This window comes from Equus asinus, chromosome 5 (genome assembly GCF_041296235.1).
Source record: "Equus asinus isolate D_3611 breed Donkey chromosome 5, EquAss-T2T_v2, whole genome shotgun sequence".
NCBI classification, from domain to species: Eukaryota; Metazoa; Chordata; class Mammalia; order Perissodactyla; family Equidae; genus Equus; species Equus asinus.
In genome coordinates this window covers 76726309-76750046 of record NC_091794.1, presented here as the reverse complement: position 1 = coordinate 76750046, position 23738 = coordinate 76726309, and the positions used below count along the sequence as shown (strand labels likewise).

At 43.6% G+C, this 23738-nt stretch overlaps 1 long non-coding RNA gene across 1 annotated transcript in view; it reads left to right on the top strand.

Moving 5' to 3' along the window:
- The window catches only part of LOC139045317 (uncharacterized), a 42613-nt gene extending 34821 nt beyond the window's left edge, over window positions 1-7792 (top strand). The window contains exons 2-3 of the long non-coding RNA XR_011503414.1: window positions 7050-7231; window positions 7482-7792. This is a non-coding gene — a long non-coding RNA (uncharacterized lncRNA). The remainder of the gene's footprint in view (window positions 1-7049; window positions 7232-7481) is intronic.
- The last annotated feature ends 15946 nt before the right edge of the window (window positions 7793-23738 follow it).

Sequence of the window (23738 nt, the reverse complement as noted above, 5' to 3'; positions counted from 1 at the left end):
TCCTTTCAAATACTTACAAGTACCTGATAGCAGAGTATTCCCAACTTTTCTCCTATCCCCTATAAAATTGTTCTCATTTATTTCACTTATCTATAACCTAAAAACACTGGATACATTGTTGATATTATGATTTTGAGCAAAGTAGTATCTGTTTGATCAATTAAAAATAGGAAAAACAAAAGATTTTATGTTTCCTTCATTTATTCCTTCTTTAAGGCTCTTTCGTTTATGTGGATCTGAGCTTTTGATCTATATTGTGTTTTCCTATCTAAAGAACTTCCTTTACTATTTCTTGCGAAGCCAATATAATGGTGACAAATTCCCTATTTGTTTTTCTGAGAAAGTCTTTATTTCTCCTTTACCTTCAAGGGTAATTTTACAGAATTCTAGGTGTGGGTTTTTTCTTTCAACACTTTAAATGTTTTGCTACACTCTCTTCTTATTTGCCTGGTTTCTGAAAAGATGGTCAATGTAATTCTTATCCTTTCTTCTATATAGGTAAGAGGTTTTCTCCCTTTAACCACAACATTCTTGTAACTTTCAAGAGTTTCTTCTTTTCTTTGAATTTTCTACTTTTTGAGTATGGTGTCTACAGGTGTACATTTTTTGGTGTATTCCTGCTAGGGGTTCTTTGAGTTTTCTGTATCTGTGGTTTTGTGTCTATCATTAATTTTGAAAAGTTCTTGATAATTTATTGTTTCAAATATTTCTTGTATTCCTTTCTCTCTTTCTTTTCCGTATTCCTTTATCTCTTTCTTCTCCAGGGTCCTTTATTTTTATTTTCCTCGTAGGAGTAGTTCCTTGGTTTCTTTCTTTGTTTCTTCTATGGAAATTAGCCTAAGTTTTCTATCTGTATTGGGGTCAATTTTGGTACACTGACTTCTCCATTTCATCCAGCTTTTAAAATTTATTCGGCTAGAAGTTGGTAGTCTCATGATCTTAAAAACAATTCTCAGTATCAAGAGTTGTTTTTCTCATATCATTTCTTACTTTGTATATTGTGCTTTCTGGAATTTTTTTTTCTGATCAAGTTGGCTAGTATATACCTGTTACGGATTTTTCTTTTGAAAGAGCCAAGATTTTGATTTCTTAATTTGGTCTACTACTTTTCTTTTCTTTATTAATTTTTGCTATTTTCCTTATTATTTTCTACCTTGTACTCTCTTTTGGTTTATTTTATTGTTATTTTTCTAGTTTTTTATTTAGAATTTAATGTATTTATTTTCATTCTTATTGCTATTTTCTTTCTTCGTTCATCTATTTGTATGTGAATGTGTGTTTGTGTTTGTGTACGTGTGTGTGTGTCTTTGTAGGTTTTTTGTTGTGGTAGAATACACATAACATAAAATTTGCCATCTTCACTATTTTTAAATGTACAGTTCAGTGGTATTAAATACATTCACATTGTTGTCTCTTCTCACTCCCATCCATCCCCATAATTCTTTTCATCTTGTAAAACTGAAATTCTATACCTGTTAGAATAATTCCCCATTCTCTCCTCTCCTCAGTCCCTGGAGACCACCATTATACTTTCTGTCTTTATGATTTTGACTATTCTAAGTACTTCATATAAATGGAATCATCCAGTGCTACTCTTTTTGTGACTTGCTTTTTCACTTAACGTGTCCTGAATGTTCATCCATGTTGCAGCACATGTCAGAATTTCCCTTCTTTTTAAGGCTGTATATAGTACATTGTATGTATATAACACCCTTTGTTTATCAATTCATACATCGACAGATACTTGAGTTGCTTCCATATTTAGCTATTGTGAATATTGGTGCTATGAACATGGGTGTACAGATATGTTTTTGAGACCCTGCTTTCAACTCTTTTGTGTATGTACCCAAAAGTAGAATTCCTGGATCATATGAAAATTCTATTTTTATTTTTTTGTGGAACTGTCATACTGTTTTTCACAGTGTCCATACCAGTTTGTATTTTCACCAATAGTGCGCCAAGTCTTCCAATTTCTCCACATGTTTGTTTACAGTTCTTTTTTTGATGATAGCCTTCCTAATGGGTGTGAGGTGGTATCTCTTTGTACTTTGATTTGCATTTCCCTAATGATCAGTGGTGTTGAGCATCTTTGCACGTACTTATTGGCCATTTTTGTGATCTTCTTTGAAGCAATGTCTATTCAAGCCCTTGGCTTGTTTGTGAATGGGGTTTTTTGTTTTTTTGTTGTTGCATTTTAGAAGTTTTCTATGTATTCTGGATATTAATCCATTATCAGATATATGATTTGCATACATTTTCTTTATTCTGTGGGTTGCCTTTTTACTCTGTCGATACTGTCTTTTCATGCAGAAAGATGTTTAATTTTCACGAAGCCCAACTTGTTTATTTTTTCTTTTGTTACCTGTGCCTTAGGTGTGATACCCAAGAAATTCTTGCCAAATCCAATGTCCTGAAGCTTTTGTTCTATGTTTTATTCTAAGAGTTTTGTTGTTTTAGGTCTTACATTTAGATCCTTGATCTATTTTGAGTCAATTTTGTATATGGTGTGAGATAAGAGTCCAAATTTATTCCTTTGCCTGTGGATGTCCAGTTTTCCCAGAATCATTTGTTGAAAAGATTGTCCTTTCTCCATTGAATAGTCTTGACACCCTTGTCAAAAATTATTTGACCATCTATGCCAGGATTTATTTCTGGGCTCTCTATTCTATACATATATTATATTCATGTCTGGTATATGTGTGTCCATGTACCAGTACCACACTGTTTTGATTACTGTAGATGTGTAGTAAGTTTTGAAATTACAAAATTTGCAATTACGAAACTCTGCCAGTTTTGTTCTTCTTTTTCAAGATTGTTTTGGCTATTTGAGGTCCCTTGACATTCCATATGAATTTTAGGGTGGATCTTCCTTGTTTTATTGCTATATGTTTTTTTTTATTGCTGTGTGTTTTTAAGGCTATGAATTTTTGTTTTGTTCACTGATTAAATATATTCTTTGTATTTTGATATGCAATCTTTTCATTATTTTTTCATAAATTCTGTATTTTCTGTTCTATTTCCTTTTTATTCCAAAGATATTTAATAGAAGGCTTAAAAATTTCTATGTGGAAAGGTTTTTTTATTTTTAAAAATTTCTACTTTTATTGCATTGCAATTAGAAAGCATTGTTTGTACGATTTCCCCTTTGTGGAACTTACTAATGTTTTCTTTGATTTACTGTATGGTGAATTTTTGTAAATTTTCCACACGTTCTTGAGAAGAAGATATATTTTCTGTTATTAGGAATGGTGCTTGATATTTCTCCCCATCTGTTCTGTGTTATTATTTTGTTGATCTTCCATATCTTATTTTCTTGAACTTGATGTGTTGTGTCCTGAGAGTGGTATGTTAAAGGCTCCTATTATTAGTGTGTTTCTGCCTGCTTTTTCTTCCATCATCTGTGGTTTCTGCTTTAAATAGGTACTGCTGTGTCCATAGTGTGTGTATTTGTTCATAACTATAATATCTTGTGATTTCATGACTTTTAGCATTAAAAACTGACGTCGTTTAATGAGGTTTTGATCAAATACTACTTTGTCTGATTTCAGGATTCCAACCCCTGCTATCTTGTCATTTCTGCTTGCCTGGTATATCCTCATCTGTGCCTTTATTTTTAGCCATTTGAATTACTTTTATGTGTTTTTCTTCTACGTAGCCCATAGTTGGGTTTTGCTTCTTGGGCCAATTTGAAAATCATTTTCTTTTTTTTTGGTGAGGAAGATTTGCTCTGAGCTAACTTCTGTGCCAATGTTCCTCTGTTTTGTATGTGGGTTGCTGCCACAGCATGGCTGATGAGTGGTGTAGGTGCTTCCCCAGCATCCAAACCTGGGTGCTGAAGTGGAGCACGCCAAACTTAACCACTAGGCAACCGGGCTGGCCCCTGAAAACCTTTTTAGTTTAGTAAGCAAATCACTGTCATTCTTATTTATTGAAATGACTGACGTTTAGTGTCAACGTTGTCATATTATTATGTTTTACCGTGTGTACTGTGTTATAATTAGTTTTTGTGTTAGTTCCCTAGGGCTTCTATAACGAGTAACCACAGACTTGGCAGCTTAAAACAACAATAATTCATTCTCTCACAGTTCTGGAGGCTAGGTGTCCAAAATCAAGGTGTTGGCAGGAGCATGATCCCTCTTGAAGGCTCTAGGAAAGAATCCTTCCTCGCCTCTTCCTGCCTTCTGGTGGTTGCAGGTGATCCTTGGCATTCCTTGGCTTGTAGCTGTTTCACTCTCATTTCTGTCTCTGTCTTCCTGTGGTTGTCTTCCCTCTGTGTGTCTACCTTAGTCCATTTGGGCTGCTGTAACAGAATACCACAGACTGGGTTGCTTATAAACAACAAATGTTCATTTCTCACAGTTCTGGAGTCTGTGATGTCCAAGATCAAGTTAGCAGTAGATTTGGTGTCCAATGAGGGTCTGCTTCCAGTTCTTAGCTGGCTGACTTCTCGCTGTGTCATCATACGGCAGAAGGGGTGAAGGAGCTCCCTGAGGTCCCATAAGGGCACTAATCCCATTCATGAGGGCTGTGTCCTCATGACCTAATCACTATGCAAAGATCTCACCTGCAAATAGCATCATATTGGGCATTAGGTTCCAACCTATGAATTTTGGGAGGGCAGGAGCATTCAGCATATAGCAGTGTCTGTGTCCAAATTTCCCTCTTTTTCAATGGATACCAGTCATTGTATTAGGACCCACCCTAATTCAACACGGCATCATCTTAACTTGATTACATCTTTAAAGACCCTATTTCCAAATAAGGCTACATTCGCAGGTTCTGGGTGGACATGAGTTTTGGGGGGACATTACTCTACCCAATGTGCCGTGTTTTTTTTTCTACATGGTATGTCTTCTTTGCTCTTTCTAAATGTAATACCTTTTGACATTTAAGAAGGTTTATATTTTTGTTCTATGTCGATTGTAGTATTTAGTCATTTCATAGATCCTTAATCCCACTTTTCCTTATTTAATCTTTTGCTATCTGGTTGATCAGTACTTTATATTGTGATAAAATACACACAACGTAACATTTACCATCTTCACCTTTTTGAAGTGTACAGTTCAGTGCTACTAAGTACATTCACATTGCTGTACAACCATCACCACCGTCCATCTCCAGAACTCTTTTCGTCTTGCAAAACTGAAGCTCCATACCCACCAAACAATAACTCTTCATTCCACTCCCCCCTCAGCCCCTGGCAACCCCTGTTCTACTTTCTGTCTATGAAGTTGACTAGGTACTTAGTTACGTCATGTTTGTGGAACCATACAGTATTTGTCCTTTGGGGACTGTGGCTGATGGTCTGTCAGCTTTCAATGATATCTTGTGATTTTCATTTCTCACCTGGACAACTATTAGGTTTCTTATTCTACTTCCCCCTTTCTTTCCTATACTCCTCCGACTTTTGGTTGCATTATTCTCACTTTCAATGTTTATGTGTTATTCTTAAGTGCATGTCCCTACCCTTGTTTTAGTCTGAGATGTAGAATTAAATCTATGAAATTTTTCCATTCCTCTCTTGGTTGGATGAAGCTTATCCAGTATGGATTCCTGAGGATGTGCTCGTGAGTATAGTATTTTCTGAGTTCATGCAAATTGACAACTGTTTTTCAGTACACTTGATACTTGGAGGACAATACTGCTGGCTATAAAAATACTTATTTCACACATTTCCTTGAGTTTCTTGAAAATGCTCTAATCTTGATTGATTTCTTTATTGTTCTTGAGAAGCAAGATGCTAGCCTAACTTTCTTACCCTTAAAAGAAGTTGGGTCTTTTTTTTTTCTGGAGTCTATGAGGATTTTCTTTTCTCTGTCTTTAACGTTGAATAGTTTTACTAGGATGTATATTGGAATTGGTTATTCTGTTCCAATGTTTCCAGGCATAGGGTGAACCCTTGAACATGTAGATTTGAATTTTCTCTTATTTCTAGACAGTTTTCTTGAAGGTTTCAAATAGCGTGTTGCATATTTTTGTCTTTTCGTTTAGCTCTTTCAGTTATACACATGTTGGCCTATCTTTTCCTGTATTCCGTTTCACTCCATTTCATTTGATTACTTTTCCATGAAAATGAGATATTAGCCTTAGAAAGAATAGAATGATTTTTCACTTGCACCTAAATTTGAAATCATCTTCATAATATTGCCTACCTAGTTATATGAAGTGTATTTTTGGTCTGTTGTGGTTGTCTTTAGCTTTGATCAAAGGTTATCATTTGATGGGAAAATAAACATCTGCAAAAATTACATCTATTTAAGTGTAATATCCCCCCAGGACATTAGGCAATATTGGAAGCTATTTATGGGCCGTAGCTTGCTCTGTAATTGATTTTACTTTGATTGACTTTGCTATCACTTTGCTAATGGGGAATTATTATTCTACCCCAGAAAAGGTAATCCAGGATGGAAAAATAATCCCTCAAGGATGAGAAGAGGCAGGATAGCACTCAAAGAGGAAGTACCAGGATTTTCTGCATGTTGTCCCTTCTGGCCAGATAAATGTTTCAAATTTCTGAGCCTGCTCAGGTGTCTACTTAATTGTGTGAGTAGGTGGATGAGTTGGGAGGAGGAGAGACATAAGCAAAATTGATGACCTAAATTTGACAGTACTTCTGACCTGATGGATTGGTTCTATACAGTTTGAGGTAAACAGAATTCTGTACTCTGTCACTAGAGGGAGTCAGAGAAGAATAATTTTTTTACTGATTTGACAGAATTGTCATGATGACACATGGTAGTGCCGGGAAGCACAGGAGAATGGGTCACCGAGTAAGCTGGAAAAATCCTGAGGAGGAGGTGCTGGAAAATCTGGACAAATTGGGCAGGATGAGTGGAGGAACTCTTTGCAAGGCCTGCTTTCCTTATCTAACTTTGTTCTCAGTTATGCTGTGGGCAGAGTGTGGCTCATATTATATATTTGTTGAACTGAATTAAAATGGAAACTCTCATTTGAAACTCTAGTTTTTTCCCTAAAACCATTATTTTGATCGGGGTTCCAAACATCTATAAACTGACATTGCGTAAAAATCTCTCTCTTGTACTTTCTAGGCCGAAAACCTCTCAGACACTGACCTGCAGTCCAAGGTGAACACGTTCCTGTTGGCAGGGCAGCACACCATGACGGGGGGCATTTCCTGGGTCCTCTACCACCTGGCTCTGAACCCTGAGCATCAGCAGAGATGCCGGGAGGAGATCAGGAGCATCCTGAGAGACAGGTCCTCTATTACCTGGTGAGATCTGCATCCCTAAGCATTTCATCCTAGTTCTCCTCCTTCTTTCCTCTTGTACCTGGTAACCATAGTGATGAAGATATGTGTATGTGGAAGCAGAAGAGGTGGGCTACCATTCTGCTTTTTTTCTAGAGGGCCCCAAATTATCCTTTTGCTTTTGCAAAAGAAGATCATTTATCCTTACGTTGTCTATTTCATTGTTTTTCTAATCAGTGACATGTAAAATGCCCTATTTCTTTCTTTTACCCAGGCTCGGGTGCATTGGAAATGGGGTTTGCTCCCTAGACTTGCGTTTAGAGTTTGAATGGTTTGGCTCAAGTGGGCTCCTCTTCTGAGGGACCGGAGTGAGTATCTGCATCATTTAAGCCTCATCGTGGACATTCTCTCCCATCCCCTTGTTCGCTCATCGGGATTGGCTTTGGACTTTGAACATAGTGCTAAATGATACACACTGATGTTGCCAGGGATGAAAGCAAAGTCCAGAGGCTCTGTTGCCTACCATTTGTTGTAAAGAGAGAATCGCAATAATATTTTAGAGAATAAAATGTTTTTATTCCACAATACGGCCTTATAGTTACATTTAATGAAATTTGTGCATAGCATTCTGAGAACTTATAGTTTTTTTCAACAGATAATAAAACCACACTGCAAAGAGCAATTTCTGGAAAAGCTGGAAAGCTGTTCACCGTCTCCATTTGGCTCCTTGTCAGCCCCTTTCTGCTTTGGGTTCAAATTCCTGTCTTCTTTTTGTACCAGGGCTGAGATGGACAACACTGTTTTTCTTAAATGTGCAATGTGACAGGCTAAGCAGAATTATTCTTTTTATTTTGGGCTTAAGGAGGAAAGAGTTCAAAATTAAAATTTCACATTAATTAATGGCCAAAGTCTGCATTCAAAATAAGCATCGGAAAAGCGAATAGAAATGCAATAAAGCAGGGGCTGGCCCCGTGGCTGAGTGGTTGAGTTCACATGCACCGCTTCTGCAGCCCAGGGATTCTCCAGTTTGAGTACTGTGCGCTGACATGGTGCTGCTTGTCAAGCCATGCTGAGGTGGCATCCCACATGCCACAACTAGAAGGACTCACAACTAAAAATACACAACTATGTACCAGGGGGCTTTGGGGAGAAAAAGAAAAGAAATACAAGAAAGCAAATAGACTGAATACATGCAGTCATCTTATTGAACCAATCTGACCAGCCAGGATGTAAATAAAAACTTTACTCTTCTCTCACTGGCACTTCACCTTGCTGTGCACGGCAAGTTCTTTAAATCTCGGAGATGTAGTCTTGGGCTAATCTCATAGAGTTCCCATCCATTGAAAGCACAAGAGCAGTCTCATTACAGTAACTAGGCCGTCTGGACCAGCGTCATAATAAAAACCTCAAGTTCTCACTCACTTGGAGCATCTCCCTCCACCCAGCTCGGTATATCTTTGGGTCTGGAAGCCAGCGGTGGGAGAGGGGTTGTGGTTGGCTTCTTACTGATGAGCTCGTGCCCTGCCCAGTAGCTGCTGTTTCTGACCCTTGTAGAAATGGTCCCAGAAGGTACTGAGGATAAGGAGAAAGGAGCTTGTACTGTCGTGATCTTGCCCCCTGAGCTTAGTGGATAGTCAGTGCTTCCTTTTACTCTTGATGGGAGTGTCCGTGGGATTCTTGAAGACTCCCTCACTGGGACTTTGCCATGATGATTCATGGGGCAAGGGAATTCTTGTCCTAAGTCAGAGTTCCTCTCAAGCTGGTTCCAGAGCTCTCTCTCCTGTGGGTTCATTGCTCCACATGACACACTGGGGCATTCCTGCCTTGCCCTTGGCTCTCCCCTGCCTCTCTGTCTGTTCTGTGTCACAGCTTTACTATCAGTCCTATCCCTCCAAACTCTAGGGAGCACTTGTCAGGTCATCAAGTGACCCTTCTGAAGCCCAGCTTTGCTTCATGGTTGGGGGGGTGGAGCACCCTCCTCCATTTTCCTTGGCACTTGGCTTTCCAACAATTCTTTTTCAAGAATGCTTTTCTTTTTCTCTGAAAACTCTTAAGCCTCCTCTTTTCAATCCTTACACATTCTTGATTTACATGATGAGCTAAGGTGGCAAAACTCCTTTTCAGAAATCTCCTTAAGCAAATCCTTTACTGTTAGTTTAGTACCCACCTCACTTTATAGTGAGGATAGTTGGCACCTGTTTGTTTTCTCTTCCTCTTGGACCTCAAGTGATCTGAGGCAGAGAGAGGCTTATTTTAATATTCTGTTACATAAGCCAATTGCAAAATAGCTTTAATCTGAGAAGGATATATACCAGGAACCAACATCAAATAGAAAAATAATATCCAAATTATTAACTGGTGATGGGGTCCGAGTCCCCCTCCTTCCCTCCCTTGTCCCTTCACAGGGACAAGCTGGGTGAGTTTTTGTCCACTATTGTGCATCAAGGAGTCACTGCGATTGGCCCTCCAGTCCCATCCCTTTGCAGGGAACTCAGCAAACCCATTACCTTCCCAGGTGGATGCTCCTTGCCTGCAGGTCTTTGCATTCTTTCCCTAAGCAGTTCCTGGAGACTGTGGGATCCTGGGGACCAAAGTGACGAAGGCCAGCAGGTTTCTCAACTCTCAGAGGAGTCAAAAGACAATGCTAAGGACAGCTGGCTTAGGGTTGGGCACCTGTTAAGAGCTCAGTGGCTAATGTTTTGATCAGGTGGGTTTCAGAGATTTCCCCGAAGGCACACAGCATTTGCAGCAAAGCTCTGCCCGGAACCGGTGTTGCCAGAATCCCAACCCAGGTTTTCTTCCATTTTGGGACACTGTTTCTCAGTTCGTTCTTGTTAGGCTGAGTTTGAGACCCAGGGGAGACTTCATGGCAGAGGAGCACCATTGTCTTTATCTCGAGGACCCGAGGAGGGTCACTGGCTTCATCTTATTAATATCACCCTTATAAGTGTGTAGCACTTAATAGTTTACAGACAGCCTTCAAACAAATTCCCTCATTTTTTCCCCCTTTGAACATGATCTTAGCAGACACTGTACAGTGCTTGGTAGTTTACAAAGCACTTTCAAATAGTTTCGCTGTATCCAAAACCCACTGGGGACCCCAATGTGCAGATGTGCAGAGCTAGAACTTGCACAGAGGTCCCTCGCCCAGAGCCCAGTGCTCTTCAGAAGAACACAGGTTTCTGAGCAGAAGGAGTGGGAGGCAGAGGGGTCACATGAGACGGCCTTCACTCATGTGAGTCAGTGTTCTGTTGACTCTTGCCCTTGGAAACAAGCTGACAGGATGGCTTGTAGCAAACACCAACAGCGTGTCACTGACTTTCACTTTGTTGACAGATGAAGCAGTAATTTACCAGAGTTACTTTTGGTAACCAGATAATCCTCAAATTCTCTCTCCTCTGTCTTTAAAAATAATCTCCCTTCAGCTATTTGCCCAAATTCCCCAGGTTCCATATATGAACAGCACCAACAGAAACTGTCATTGGATCTGCACGATGGAATTATGATTCGGTTCTTATGCACCCAGACTGTCTCCAGTGGGTGCTTTATGGTCCATTAATAGATATATAAGTAATTTCTAGAGGTAGCAGAAAATCTAAGTCTGGGTTACGGTTTTGACATGATACCAATAGGTTCTTAAGCTAGAATCATGCATTAAATAGATCATTGCTCTGACTACTGAGGTGGCACCAAGGCTCATGTTCCCGTGGGTCCTTCACTGCTGGCATCAGCTACAGCACTCAGGGCTGTGCCAGGACCCTCCTCTTTCCCTTCAAGAAGAAAAGTCTTACTGAAGAGCCGTATAACAGCAGCCCACAACTTGCCCATTCTCCTGAAATCTGTTTATTTCCTTTCTTTCCAGGAATAACTGTGGTTCACAGTATTTGGGGTCTTCACCACGACTCTGCCATCTGGGAAAAGTCAAAGGCATGACTGTCTTACATGGAAGCACTTCAAAGAACTAATGCTGTGCAATTCACTTTTTGTTAGTTATGCATAGAAGTGGCCCATGACACAAAACCAAGAAAAATAAACATAAAAACCAAAAATGTAAAACTTTGCCACCAAAGGAAAACTGTCCTCTTCCCCTATTCCTACTTTGCCTTTGCTTTGAATGAACAGATTGCCATAATGTCACACGAGCTTCTCTAAGTTGCTGCAGTCTGTACATGAGTCATTTACTCGATGAGCTCTACCAAGCACTTACCTAGATATCAACCAGAGTGTCGACTCAACAGTAATTCAGGCAACACAAACTCCCTTTGCTGGATGTAACAATCAGGATTCTGGTAGGAATCTGATGACACTCTCAAGCTGGGCAATTTGAGGAGAATTTCATAAAGGAACTATTTAGAAAGGTCTGGGTAGTGTTCAGGAAAAGGAAAATGGAGCAAATAACTGCTGAAGTCTGTGGAAATTAATTAAAGAAACCTTAACTTAGTTGCAGCCGGGAAGGCCTTAGGGGGAGCTCTCATGCCCTATCACACATCATCAATTACACCAAAGGGGAAGAGAGAGATGCTTGCGTCTTGGACAGGAAGTTGAACTACTTTACTACTGAAGGACGATTTCTCTCGCCACGTGGCCACAGCCCAGCCAATGAGAAAAGCCACAGCCCAGGCAATGAGAAATGCTGTAGCTCAGACAATTTGAAGCCATTGCCACCCTGAACTGTTGATTTCCCCCAATGGACTTTGCTTTAGAACAGCCCTCCCCTACTCCCCATTTTTCTCTATAAAGGCAGCTCCTGATCTCTGTTTGTTGAATTTGCCCAGGGTTCGCCATAGCATGATCATCCCTAACTGCAATTCATTCAGCTATTCCTGAATAAACTCGTTTTGAGGCTTTTCAAGTTAACGAGTGCTTACCACTTGTAGGCCTGATGGGACACGGGAGAGAGGGTCACGAACCTGGAGAGAGACTGCTGCTGGGAAAGGCCATCAGACAGGAGCTGTGGCTTCAGTAGAGCATGCAGCCAACTACAGGCAGCCTGGAAGGGTGGGGCACAGGGAATAGATAACCCAAACACTCTCTCCTCCCACCCTCCAGATAGCCTATTACTGTCTATTATTGGCCAAACCCAACAGGAAACTGTGTGGGTCAGCTTGCTGGAGCCCAGAGCAGAGTGGGAAAGGAAGGAGAGAGGATCTTGAGAGAAGAAGATGTGTCTAGCATACCTCAGTTCCTCCATCCAATTTCTTGAAACTGAACACTCACAAAATGTAGAGACTTCCTGTTACACAAGCTGCTAGGGTTTAAGATCTATTACATGTAATGGGAAGTTGGACCACATGTCTCAGTAACAACAGATCACATAATCATTTTGGCTTGGCTTCTAAGTGAGCGCCCTCTTACCTCCAACGTGAACATAACTCCACTGGCCGTTGTATTTCTCCTTTCCCCCTACTTAGTCTGGGTAGCGGACTAGTCCATCGGGAGGCCAGACAAGGTCTGCAGGTCTAGAGTTGCTCTGTCCAGTGTGGTAGCCGCTAGCCACATAAGGCTACTGAGCACTTGAAAAGTGCCTAGTCAGAACTGAGATGTTCTGCAGATGTAAAATACACGCTGGATTTTGAAGATGTAGTGCTAAAAGTTCCAAATATTTCCTTAATAACTATTTATATTGAGTTCATGTTGGAGCTGTTACCACAAAAAATTGGGGTTCTCTTGCCCGATGCACATAAGCAGCCAATTAATTATGGCATCAGCCTTTGGGAGAAGAGAGCAGCTTCAGTCTGTGAGATCAATCTGCAGGGAGGCAGGGGGCACGTGCCCTCAGATCTGTCTCCCCAATTCAGGGTTTGGGGTGAAATTTAAGAGGTTACCAAGAACAGGCTGGCACACGGAAATGCTGGCAGGACAGATCTCGATTGTTGGGCCTCTAGCGTGTATGGTAAGGTTTTAGACATTTCTGAGAGGGTTCTAAACACATGATGAGGATCTAAACTTTTATGATAGGGTTCTAACCATTTTTGATTAGGTGGGAAACGAATTTTAACACTGAATCTTCCTGAAGGAGGAAACTCTCACTTCTGATAACAGTCCAACTTTCAAATGTCGGTCGTGTCTCATCCTCGGGTCCCATGGGAAGGAGGATCTTTGGTTCAACAGTCATTTCAGGTCAGGATTTTCCTCTTATGTGCATGCTCTGGCTATGTGACTTTGCAGATTTCCTGAAAGACAATTCTTAATCACTCTGTTGATAAGTTGGTGTCATTGAATTGGTCCTGGAGGGCCCGCAGGTACAGAATGATGCTATTTTCTGTAAAATAAATTCTATCATTAACATTAATTCTGCCTTTTTAAAATGTGGCTTCCAGAACACTGGAAATTACATATATGGCTCACAGTATATTTTTGTTCATCAGTGCTAAGTAATAGCTTTCGAAATGTGTTAATGGTGTTCTGGATATGGTGGTGGGTTGCCCTCTCCTTTCTGGTCTTTGAGTCCTTGAGTTTCCCTTGGAATGATTCTGATCAGAGACACCCCCACTCCCTCTTACCGTTTTTAGCTGGACCAAGGTGAGGACAATGTGAAATTGTTGAAAAAACACAACAATGTTTACTTGGGAACAGCTTTCTCCCTTTAGCCCCTCAGCACTATAAACTCTTCCACGGAACCCCATCGTCTCACCTGACCATGAGGCAGATCTTGGTGCCTATTTGAACCCTTGAAAGGTCCAGTTAGTTTCACAAAGGACAATGCCCTTTTCTATCACATCCTGTACAACCGTGCTTCAGAAAGCTCTCCCATGTGAGCGAGGGGAAAATTCCCCCTTTCCCCTCTTGGTCCTTATGGACAAATTATGAACTTTTGAACAATTAAAATGACATAAGGCAGGTTAACAGGAGAAAATCAAACGGTTTAATATTTGGGAACAGCAAATTTACATAAGCGTGATAAATTCTAAAGACAGTCAGGCAAAATGTGGAATATATGTCATTCTGGACTAGGGAAAAGGGGCAGGGGTCTGGACTTTCAAAGGAGAAAGGAGGCATTTACAGGAAGATGGTAAGAGTTCATATTTGGTAAACAAAAGTTGTTGGGCCATCTAGAGTCAATAGGACACAGAGAGGACTTTGATCCAATGGGCCTTGCTAGGTTCCTCCCTGTCTACCACGCCTAGTTCACATTATACTATAGTTCTTGAGGGTGATAGCTCCTTCCTGAGACAGGCCTTCTGTCTTAAATTCTTTGAGGCAGTTAGAGGGAAGTTCAGAGTTTCTTCCTGAGTCTTTTGTTATTAAAATAATCAACCTAAAATAGTCCTCAAGCCAAAGAGACACATTTTGGGGTGGCAAACCCCCTGCACCCACAGTGTAAGCTGTTGCTCATAGGCTCAACGCAGCCCCCCCCGCCCCTCCCCAATGCAGGAGAAACAATTCTTTTCCTTTTTAATTTCAGTTTACTGAGGTATAATATATGTATAAAATACTAAGATATTTAAAGCGTACATTGTGGTGATTTGATGTACATATAAATTGTGAAAGAATCTCCCCCACTAGTTAATTAATACATCCTTCAACTCACATATTTATCTTCTTGTGTGTGTGTGAGAACATTTAAGTTCTACTTTCCTAGCAAAGTTGAACTATACAATGCAGTGTTGTCAACTATAGGCATGATGTTTTCCATTAGATCCTCACAGGAGACACAATCTACGAACAAATCCAAGTACCACCTTGTTCGTGGAGGGCGTCATGTTGGAGGCTCCCAGCTCACATTCTTGCAGGGAACAATTGTCCAAAGTCCAGAAGTTTCCATGGCATTTACTGTGAAACTGTTGCTTTACTGTTAACATCCCAATTGTTCTAGTATCTCCTTAAAGAGTCAGGAGAAACAGCATTTCTTCAAGTATCTCTTTCTTTCCCTCGCTGTGTGCAGGAACTGCGTCAGGCAGCATTTTGCCATGGCTGAGTTAAAGGCGGCCATTGCTTTGATTCTGCTCCTCTTTAAGGTGACTCCAGACCCCACCAGCGCTCTTGTGTTCTTGCTCCAGATTATCCTCAAGCCCAAGCATGGGGTCCACTTGCACCTGAAGAAAGTCTCTAATGTTAGAACCCAGGGTACAATGATTGTAAATACTGTGTTTTCAAGTTAAATTACATCAAATGGTCCAAGAAAATGGAGAGGAATCAAAGTGTGGTGGGAGGGCTAGGGGGTGGGATGGGGTCTCTGTGCAGCTGCATGTTATCCAAAAACACAGTGTGAAGGGTGAAATAAAATGGAGTCTCTTATGTCAAGGTGTTTCAATATGGAGCTGCGAGGCCATTAAGGAAATAGGATCTATGGATGTCCTCACCGAGTGGAACCATGCACTTTCAAACTGGGCCAAACCACAAATATTCTAAGGACTGTGCAAGAACGCTTGTCAATTTCCACAGTAAAAAACTTTTGCTTAGTGATAGCCTTAGCAACAATCCTGTTTAGCGAAGATTAGTGTTCTGCTGCCAACACTAATGAAAATTCTTTGTAAACACATTATGCAAACATTCCTTTTTTGTCTTTAAAAACCACTGGTTTTTGCTCCCCAGTGGGACTCTGTTTGATTGCTGCCCAAATCTGTGGACTCTGAATTGTACTTCTTTGATCCCAGATAAACACTTTGTCTCTTAAACCAGTTTCTTCTTTTTAGGTTGACAACGGGGCTACAGGAGGCGTCACCTAGACCTGTTTCTTGATAACTGTGGGAGATTTTCATATCTTTTGTGCTTGATTCTGGCTACTATTAATGCTAGATACCAAGAATTTTGCTAGGTGACTTCCATCCATTTTCTGTTGTTTTTAAGAATAGTTTTCAGAATTATACAAGTAATAGGTGAATGTATGGTCACGGTAAGGGATTCTCAACACTAGAAAAGTCTGTCGAGTGAACAGTAAAAATCCCGCTTCACGTAGCCCACGCCTCCCTGCCCTGACCAATCCTACAGCTTTTCCTGACACAGAATAGTTTGGTGTGCATTCTTTCAGACTTTTCCCTCTACATTCATGTGTACATATGTCTGTCTGTATTCTTACAGATGGGATCATATCTATATTTGTTTTTGCTTTTGTCAAGTAATCAAAATGCATCTCATTCCCAACCATTGCTTCATGATATTCTGTAATATGGATGTACTATAATTTCTTTAAGTATTTTCTTATCATTGGGTATTTAAGCTATTTGCAGTTTGAAAAACACGCTTATTGGCCATCAGCGTTTATGTTTGTTTTGTTCTCTGTGATTTGTACATCATCTATGTTTATTTTTCTATGGAGTTTTTTGTCTTTCTTTTTGATTCACATGGGTTCTTTATGTATTGTGGATAGTAATCTTTGCAACTTTTCTTTGTAACTTTGTCACATTCTTTTACTTTTCTAAAATTGTATTTATATTGTCTGTTACCATATGGAAGGAACTTCTAAGTTTTCATGAAGTAAGATATCTAAACTTTTCTTTACGGTTTTCGGGATTTGATTCTTGGATAAGAAAGCCTTCATTTGGGATATTATCAAGCTATTCTATATATTTTCCTGGTGCTAAGAACTCTTGTGAAGCCTGAACGGGAATTTTTAAATGGTTTCCAGATTCATCTCTCATTTGATGTTTAAGTGCTACTCCCTGTCAGATACTGTGACAAGCACTAGGAATTCAGTGGATCAACAGACATGGCCCCTGCCCTCATGGGGCTTGTGTTCTAAAGTGGAAGATGGATGAGAACCAGATAATTCCACGTTGTCCTAAGAGCCGTGAAGGAAATGAGTGGGCTGAGCTGGAGTGTAGTCCGGGGAAACGTACTTTAAATTGGGTTGACTGGAAAATCGTCTTCAAGGAGCTGACATATAAATTGAGACCTGAAAGATGGTGCTGGGAGCTCCCCTGCTTTTTCTCATGTGCCTTCTAGAGGAAAATTGTGGCCCATAGCTGGACATTTTAAATCAGCCTGAAACAAACAGTGGAAGTCTGTTGTCTCTGCCAAGTGAAAGCAAAATGATGTTGACTATCTGGATGGGTAGGAAATGAGCAGAAAGCACCGGTCTGATCCCTAGCAGCCTACTGCAACAAAAAAGACCTCCCAATAGAGAAGCCAGCACAAGACAACAACGTCTTTCTCTGTCACATGAAGGTCTTGAGCAGGAAGGTGGTCCAGAGCTGGTCGGGTGGGTTGCTCTGCAAGGGCATCAGGCATCCAGGTGTTCTAGCTTGTTCTCCACCTTCAACACGTGGCTTTCAACTAAAGATCTAAGATAGCTGCTAGCTCCTGCCACCACATCTGCCATCGAGCCAGTGGGAGGAGATAAAAGGGAGTGGGAAGGCACGCACCTTTCCTTTTGAGATATTAGCTGGAAGTTGTACACATCACTTGTGCTCGCAGCTCTGCCAAAAACTAGTCACAAAACCTAGTCCCACCTTCTTTAGCTGAATGGGAGGCTGGGGGAGGTGGTCTTTAGCTGGCAACTGCGGGCTGAGCTAGAAGTTCTGTTTGTCCAAGGGCAGAATCCTGGTTGTGTTACTGGCTGTTGCCTGCGTGGAACATGGCCAGCTTCCAGGCCTCCTGATCCTGCCCTGCTCTGCCCACATTCCACAGCCTGAGCCGTCTCCCTCCACTTTGCCCATACCCAGGCCTTGGCACCAGCCGGGCAGTGATGTTTACTCTGAAGCACTTCTATCTCATGGGATAAGCTGTCCAGAAGACAAAGGCCAAGAGTCCACATACCAGAGCCCACCCTCACGGGAAACATGCCCTCCTGCCCAGGTGCCTCCAGAGAGGAACAGAAGGGCTGTTTGCCTGAGGCCACACTGGCAACTGGTCCAACTGTGCCCCAGGGGGAGCCAGTCAGGAAAAGTGCTGAGTCATCACCCCTGCTGGGAGAGGGAAGGACAAAGAGGAAAGAAGAGAAGGAAGGAGAGAAGGGGAGGGAGAGAGACAAGGAGATAGGTCATTTAGGAATGTCATGAAGTTTTCTCTGATGTGGCAAACACATCCCTTCCTGCTATGGGTTCTGAAGCAAATGAGAAATACCCGTATTTCTTTTCTTGGTATCTGGGAAACTGGGTATTCATGTGGGGGTTCCCAAGCTCCATGATTCCCCAGGACCAGGCTGTTAGAGTTTCCCATTGACTCAGGGTCCATTGCACCAATCAGCGCAATAAAATGGGATTAGCACCTGCATTTAGCATCAGCATGTAATCCCTCCCCTTGCCCCAGCTTCTGATCACTGACACCCCAGCAACCCCCATCCACACAGAGTCTTATGACCAGGAGTCACATAGCCATACTTCTTAGCTTGGGCTCCCCCAAAATGCAGAGCTTGAGGGAAAGGCTCATTAGTAGGTAGTTGATCCCAGAAAGTAGGAGGAGGGAGGTGCCTGGGAAGGGTGAACAGGAAGGAGGCAAAGCCAGTCCAAGGTATGTTATTGAGCTTGTTACCACTGGAGGCAACCAGGCTCAGTCCTGCTCAGGGACCTTCAGAGGAACTGTGTAAAATGCCCCTCAGAACTGCTTGCCCGGGGTGTGGGGAGGAGAGTGTTTGTTTATTACTTACTAGCTCCTGTTCCTCCCTGGTCAAAGGTAGCCTCAGTGGTGTCAGTCCTCTGGGCCTACCAGGTGTGTATACCTGTGCTTGAATGTCTAGGCAGCCTCCTACAGCTATCCTGCTGGCAGCAGCAGGCAAGCCCTGGGACAGAGCACAAGCGGTGTGAAGTGAGGGGAGGTGCCAACAGGCTACACCTGCGTGCAACTGGCTACTGCAGAAATGGTCAGAGCAAAAAGGTGGGCAGAGAGGATGTGAGACGGGGCATAAATGCTGCCAGAGCAGCCGTGCACAGTTTGCACACAGGAGAGCACAGAGCACTGCCATGATCTCAGGATCCTCAGCACAACTCTGTGAACCCCTAGATGCCATCTGATTCAGTGACATGGGGCAGCTGAGGCACTGAGAGCAGAGGGTGTCATCTGAGGTCACCCAGTGAGCCAGAGACAGACTTGAAACCAGATCCTGAATTTCCTGACTCCCACCCAATGGTCTTCATTTGACTGGGCTTATATAGAACTTATCTTCCCAGGAGTGGGGTCACCTGGCAGGCAGGGGAATGCCTGAGTTCTGGACGCAGGCTCCTGGGAATTCAGGGAGAAGTCTTTCTTTTGGCAGAACCACGTTAAAATGTGAGCTCCTTGTCTGTCTTGTTTATCATTTTATTTCAGTCCCAACAGACTTTCTGGCCTGTGGTAGGTGCTCAGTACACATGTGTTGATGCACGAATGAGTCCGTTTGGTGACTGATAGGGGACAAGTGGCACCACTCCTGGCTCCTCCTCTTGCATGCAGATGAGGGCAGTCCTCCTCTTTGGTGTTGACCTGCACAGCACTGACAGGCCTTCCTTCCATTCCTGTAGCTCATGTCTGCTGGGTTTTACCTGTTCTGTTCCCTCACCTCCCTTTCTCCTCCCATTTGCCAAGATTGTAGCGTCCTTCCCAGGGACACACCTCTTACTCATTTTCTTCAGAGTGATACACGGCTCACAGTTTTTTCTGGAACCTGAAGGATCCCACTATTCCAGGTGGTACCCTTGGAAGACCATGGATCTGAGACATGCCCTCCCCCATCATGCTGCATCCTTACTTAGCTGTACTCATGGCAAAGCCATCCTTGGGTAAATCAGAGCACCTTGGAAGGAGGCCCCTACCGTCTCCAGAGCCTCCACTCAGCACAGAGCCTGCAGAATGACCAACTCCTGCCCAGCCCAGCCACTTCACATCCCTCACTGCCCTCCTGCCCTCCCCACCTACACCCTCCACCCCTCCCTCTCCTGTATCTCACACCTTCAGGAGCAAGATACTCAGCCAAAGCTGGTTGGGATTGCTCATGGGCTAGTACAGCCTAGGTGGAAGGAGCTGGGCAGACCACAAAGATCGGGAAGTTCCACATGCCGGAGTGGGGGGAAGCCATCTCCCCTGCCTCCCCTCATTCTTTTTGGGCACTGATCCTTCACCTGTGAACCAAGTTTACCATGTGCACAGAGCATTGCCATGCCCTCCAGATGTTCCCCCATCCCCTGAAGAAGGTCATGTGAGCAAGAGACACTGGAGTGGGAAAGCCCAGAGGACAGGGAGGCCTTGAGGGCATCAGACATTTCTAAAGCTGCCCAGGAGACCCCACGTGCAGCCAAGATCTAGACTGTTTTAGACACAACATTTCTCCTCCTGGATATAATCTGGTCGCTCCTTTCCCCTATCAGGAATTCACACTCAGCACTCCCTCAGTGTGCCTGACATCCCTGGGAAATAGAGGTGGGTGTCAGGTTGAGGATGATGGTGAGCTTTGGGCTCCTCATCAGGCAGCGGCTACTGGGACCCAGCCACTAGAGGTGCCAAATGTGCTGTCCAGAAGGACAATAGTTTGGTATTTCCAGTATATTTTGCATTAGCCAGTCAACCTTTCCTCACTTTCTCCTCCCCACAACCCCCGATATAATAGCCAATCTCTTCAACCTCCATTCAACAAACAATTACTTATTAAGTGCCTACTGTTTGCTGGGGTGGCAGAGACAACCCTGACATGGACCCTCCTCTGAAGGTTTATGGAGTCGTGGGTGGGTATGCGCAGTGTGCTATGGTGGGTGCACATTGTCAATGTTCTCTCAACCCTGCAAACCTCAGTGCCTGCACAACCCTCAAAGGTGGTCCATTCTTTCCTCTATGCGCCTGGTCATGGGATCCCTGAGTGCTGGTATCGTGCCTGTCTCAGCTCAGCCACGCAAAGTGAGGGAAAGACAAGCTCAGGCTCTGGCTTGCAGCAGAACGGGAAGATTTCAGGACAAGACAAACACTCTGAAACCTGCCATGAGGGAAAAGGTCAACAAATCCAAGAAGAGTTGCAGGCAAAGTCTTCAGACTTCAGAAGACTGGCTCTAACTGGTGTTTCTGAAGTGGAGGAGGGGTGTGGAGGAAGGCTTTCTGGAAGAGAACCGGAAAACATTTGGATAAAGGCAGAGCCTGACAGTCTCTATCTTCCTGACAAGCACACTACGGCAGCGAGGCTCACCTGTAAGCTTTTCCTTATGACTGACATTTTCTACTTGGCGCATGAGGGTGGAACTTAGACCAGTGGGTGAAAGTGTCAGCGAGGCACACCTTGGCTTCCAAGAATCACACTACTGAGGTAGCTGGACGGGTAACTGGTAGGACCAGGACCTGGGAGTTGGCTGCCGTCCAGTCTCTGATTCTGGCCACATGGTGACCTGTCCTAGGCTCTAGAAGTGGGGATGACTGTCAGATTTCAGCCAGGGAGTGGAGAGCAGGGTGTGTGACAAACAGACCATGAGTGCTGGGAGTGGCAGGAGAAGGTATGCAGGACCTCTAACGCCATAAGCAGTGTCCACCATGCTGGGCCTCCCTCTGACTTCCTCTTCTTGATTGCCAAGCCAGGCTCCCGGCCCCTTCCACACCAGGCCAGCTCAGAGCCACTGCACACACAAAGGGGGAGATCTTTCTGGAACATGCCTCTGACCACCTTTGTTCCTCTGTTTAAGATCCCTCCGTGGCTCCTGTCAGCATGGAAGACAAAGTCCCGTCTTCTCACCCCTCTGTTCCCTTTGAGGCTCTTGTCAGCTCTGCTTTTGACACTGCAATTTCCTGACCTGCTCCTCCCCGTGTGGTTTCTGCTTCATATCCCCCAGATGTTTGCTTCCCCTCCAAGCCATGGCCTTCAGTTTCTCCATAACCAGATCGTACCTTGCTCCCTCTTGAGGGAGCTCTGCTCAGGCTAATCTCACTTAGAGCTCCTCTATGAGCCCTCTCAGTACTTCCCAGGCTAGGCCCACTGCTTAACGTCTACCACGTTATGCTCACTTGGTCCCTTCCCAGGTAATTCCATTCAGTTTGTCGCAGGCTAGCCCCTTACACAGGTTTCAGCCCAACTTAACCAAGCCTTGCCCACTTTCCTGGACTTAGGAATCCTTTGGTTTCAGGTAACAAAAAACTAACTCAAATTGAATTTGAACAATAAAGAGGATTTATTTGCTCCCATAATTCAAAGATTTGGAGGCATTCAACCCATGTCCACAACACCCACTTACCCGCTTCTAGGCTAGCCCTATTCACTTACTAGGGGAATCCTAAATGGCCTTGCCAGGAGCCGTGGCTCTTTCGTCGGGTGGGAGCTCCTTGAGGCTCTCCGCCAAACACTGCCTTCATTACCCTGCCGGGCTGAGACCACGCTGATAAACAAATTCACCGTAAAGCATGGAAGTCTGCTGATAGGTCTTCCTGCTCCCTTACTCTCTGACCTGGATGACTTGCGTTTTCCTGGGGCACTCAAGTCTCGATCTAGGGACATGAAGCACGAATGCAGAATTTCAGGAAGTCCCTTGCAGTGTTGTCATCTTGCCTCCTCTGCCTATGGGTAGGAAGGGATGTGGTGTCCCCTCAACAGAGGAGGAGGAGGCCATGTTGACACTTTACCATTCTCTGAGTTGCACCTGTGATCTGAGCTCTGAGATTGAGTTCCAAGTCGACCTGTTTGCTGGTTTTCCCCCTGCCACCTCCACGCCAGGCCCAGTCTTTGCTCTCTCTGCCCTGCTGGGAAGCTGGTTTCCCAACACTGACTGCTCGAGGTTTCCTTGTCCTCTCACTCCTGGTTGGGTTTGGCGGATAGGAGACACCAGGAAGAGATTGGAGGGTGGGAGAGCAAAGGCGGACACATTTCTTCTCTGCTCCTTCCCTGCTCCGGCTTCACGTTCCCGGCGATAGCTGCCTCCACCAGGCTCCAGCAACGCTGTTTCCTCTCCTGTTCCTTCAGCCTAGGGATGTCGATGGGCCTCTGCTGTTGCTCCTCTCTGGATGCCCCATCATTGTTTGATTCCTGACTCTGCCTCCCCTCTGAAAGGAGCCCTGCATCCAAGTCTCTTCATCTGAACCATCAGCAGTGAATTCTGTTTCCCGTGGGACGCTGACTGTTACCACCCAAGACTGGAGGGAGAAACCACAGACTCTCCCCAGGCAAGCCTGGGGCCTGGGCCAAGCTTGTTCTTCAACAGAACCCTGGGATGGGGAGTTGAGAGCTGCCACTACCCTGCTGTGAGCCTTTGGACTGTTCCTTGCCTCTCTCTGGGCCCAGGTGTCTCGCTCCATCAATCCAGGAGTATTGCTTGTAATGATCTCTCTTTACCATCCTGAAAGTAATATTCTATGTTCCTTAGCGTCAAGTTTGTACTGTGGTCTTGGGGGTGGAGTTGGCTTCTTTCTGACCCAGGATCTCCCTTCTGGGGCTAGAATCTTGTCCCTGAAATTGTCTCACAACAAAGGACTCAGAGCATCATGAGCCTGGCATAAATGCATCCCTCCCCGTGGTCCATACTGATGGGGACAGTGGAAGCTTTACTCGTTAGAGAGGATAGGCAAGCTGAGCCTCAGTTACGTTATCAGGAAAATGGGTATGAAGAGCAAGTACCTATGACCTGCCTGTTTGGATTAAACGAGAGAGTGTTTCGAAAGTGCCTGAAACATACAAGGTGCTTCGATGAAAAGGCAGTCGTTATCATGTGATGAT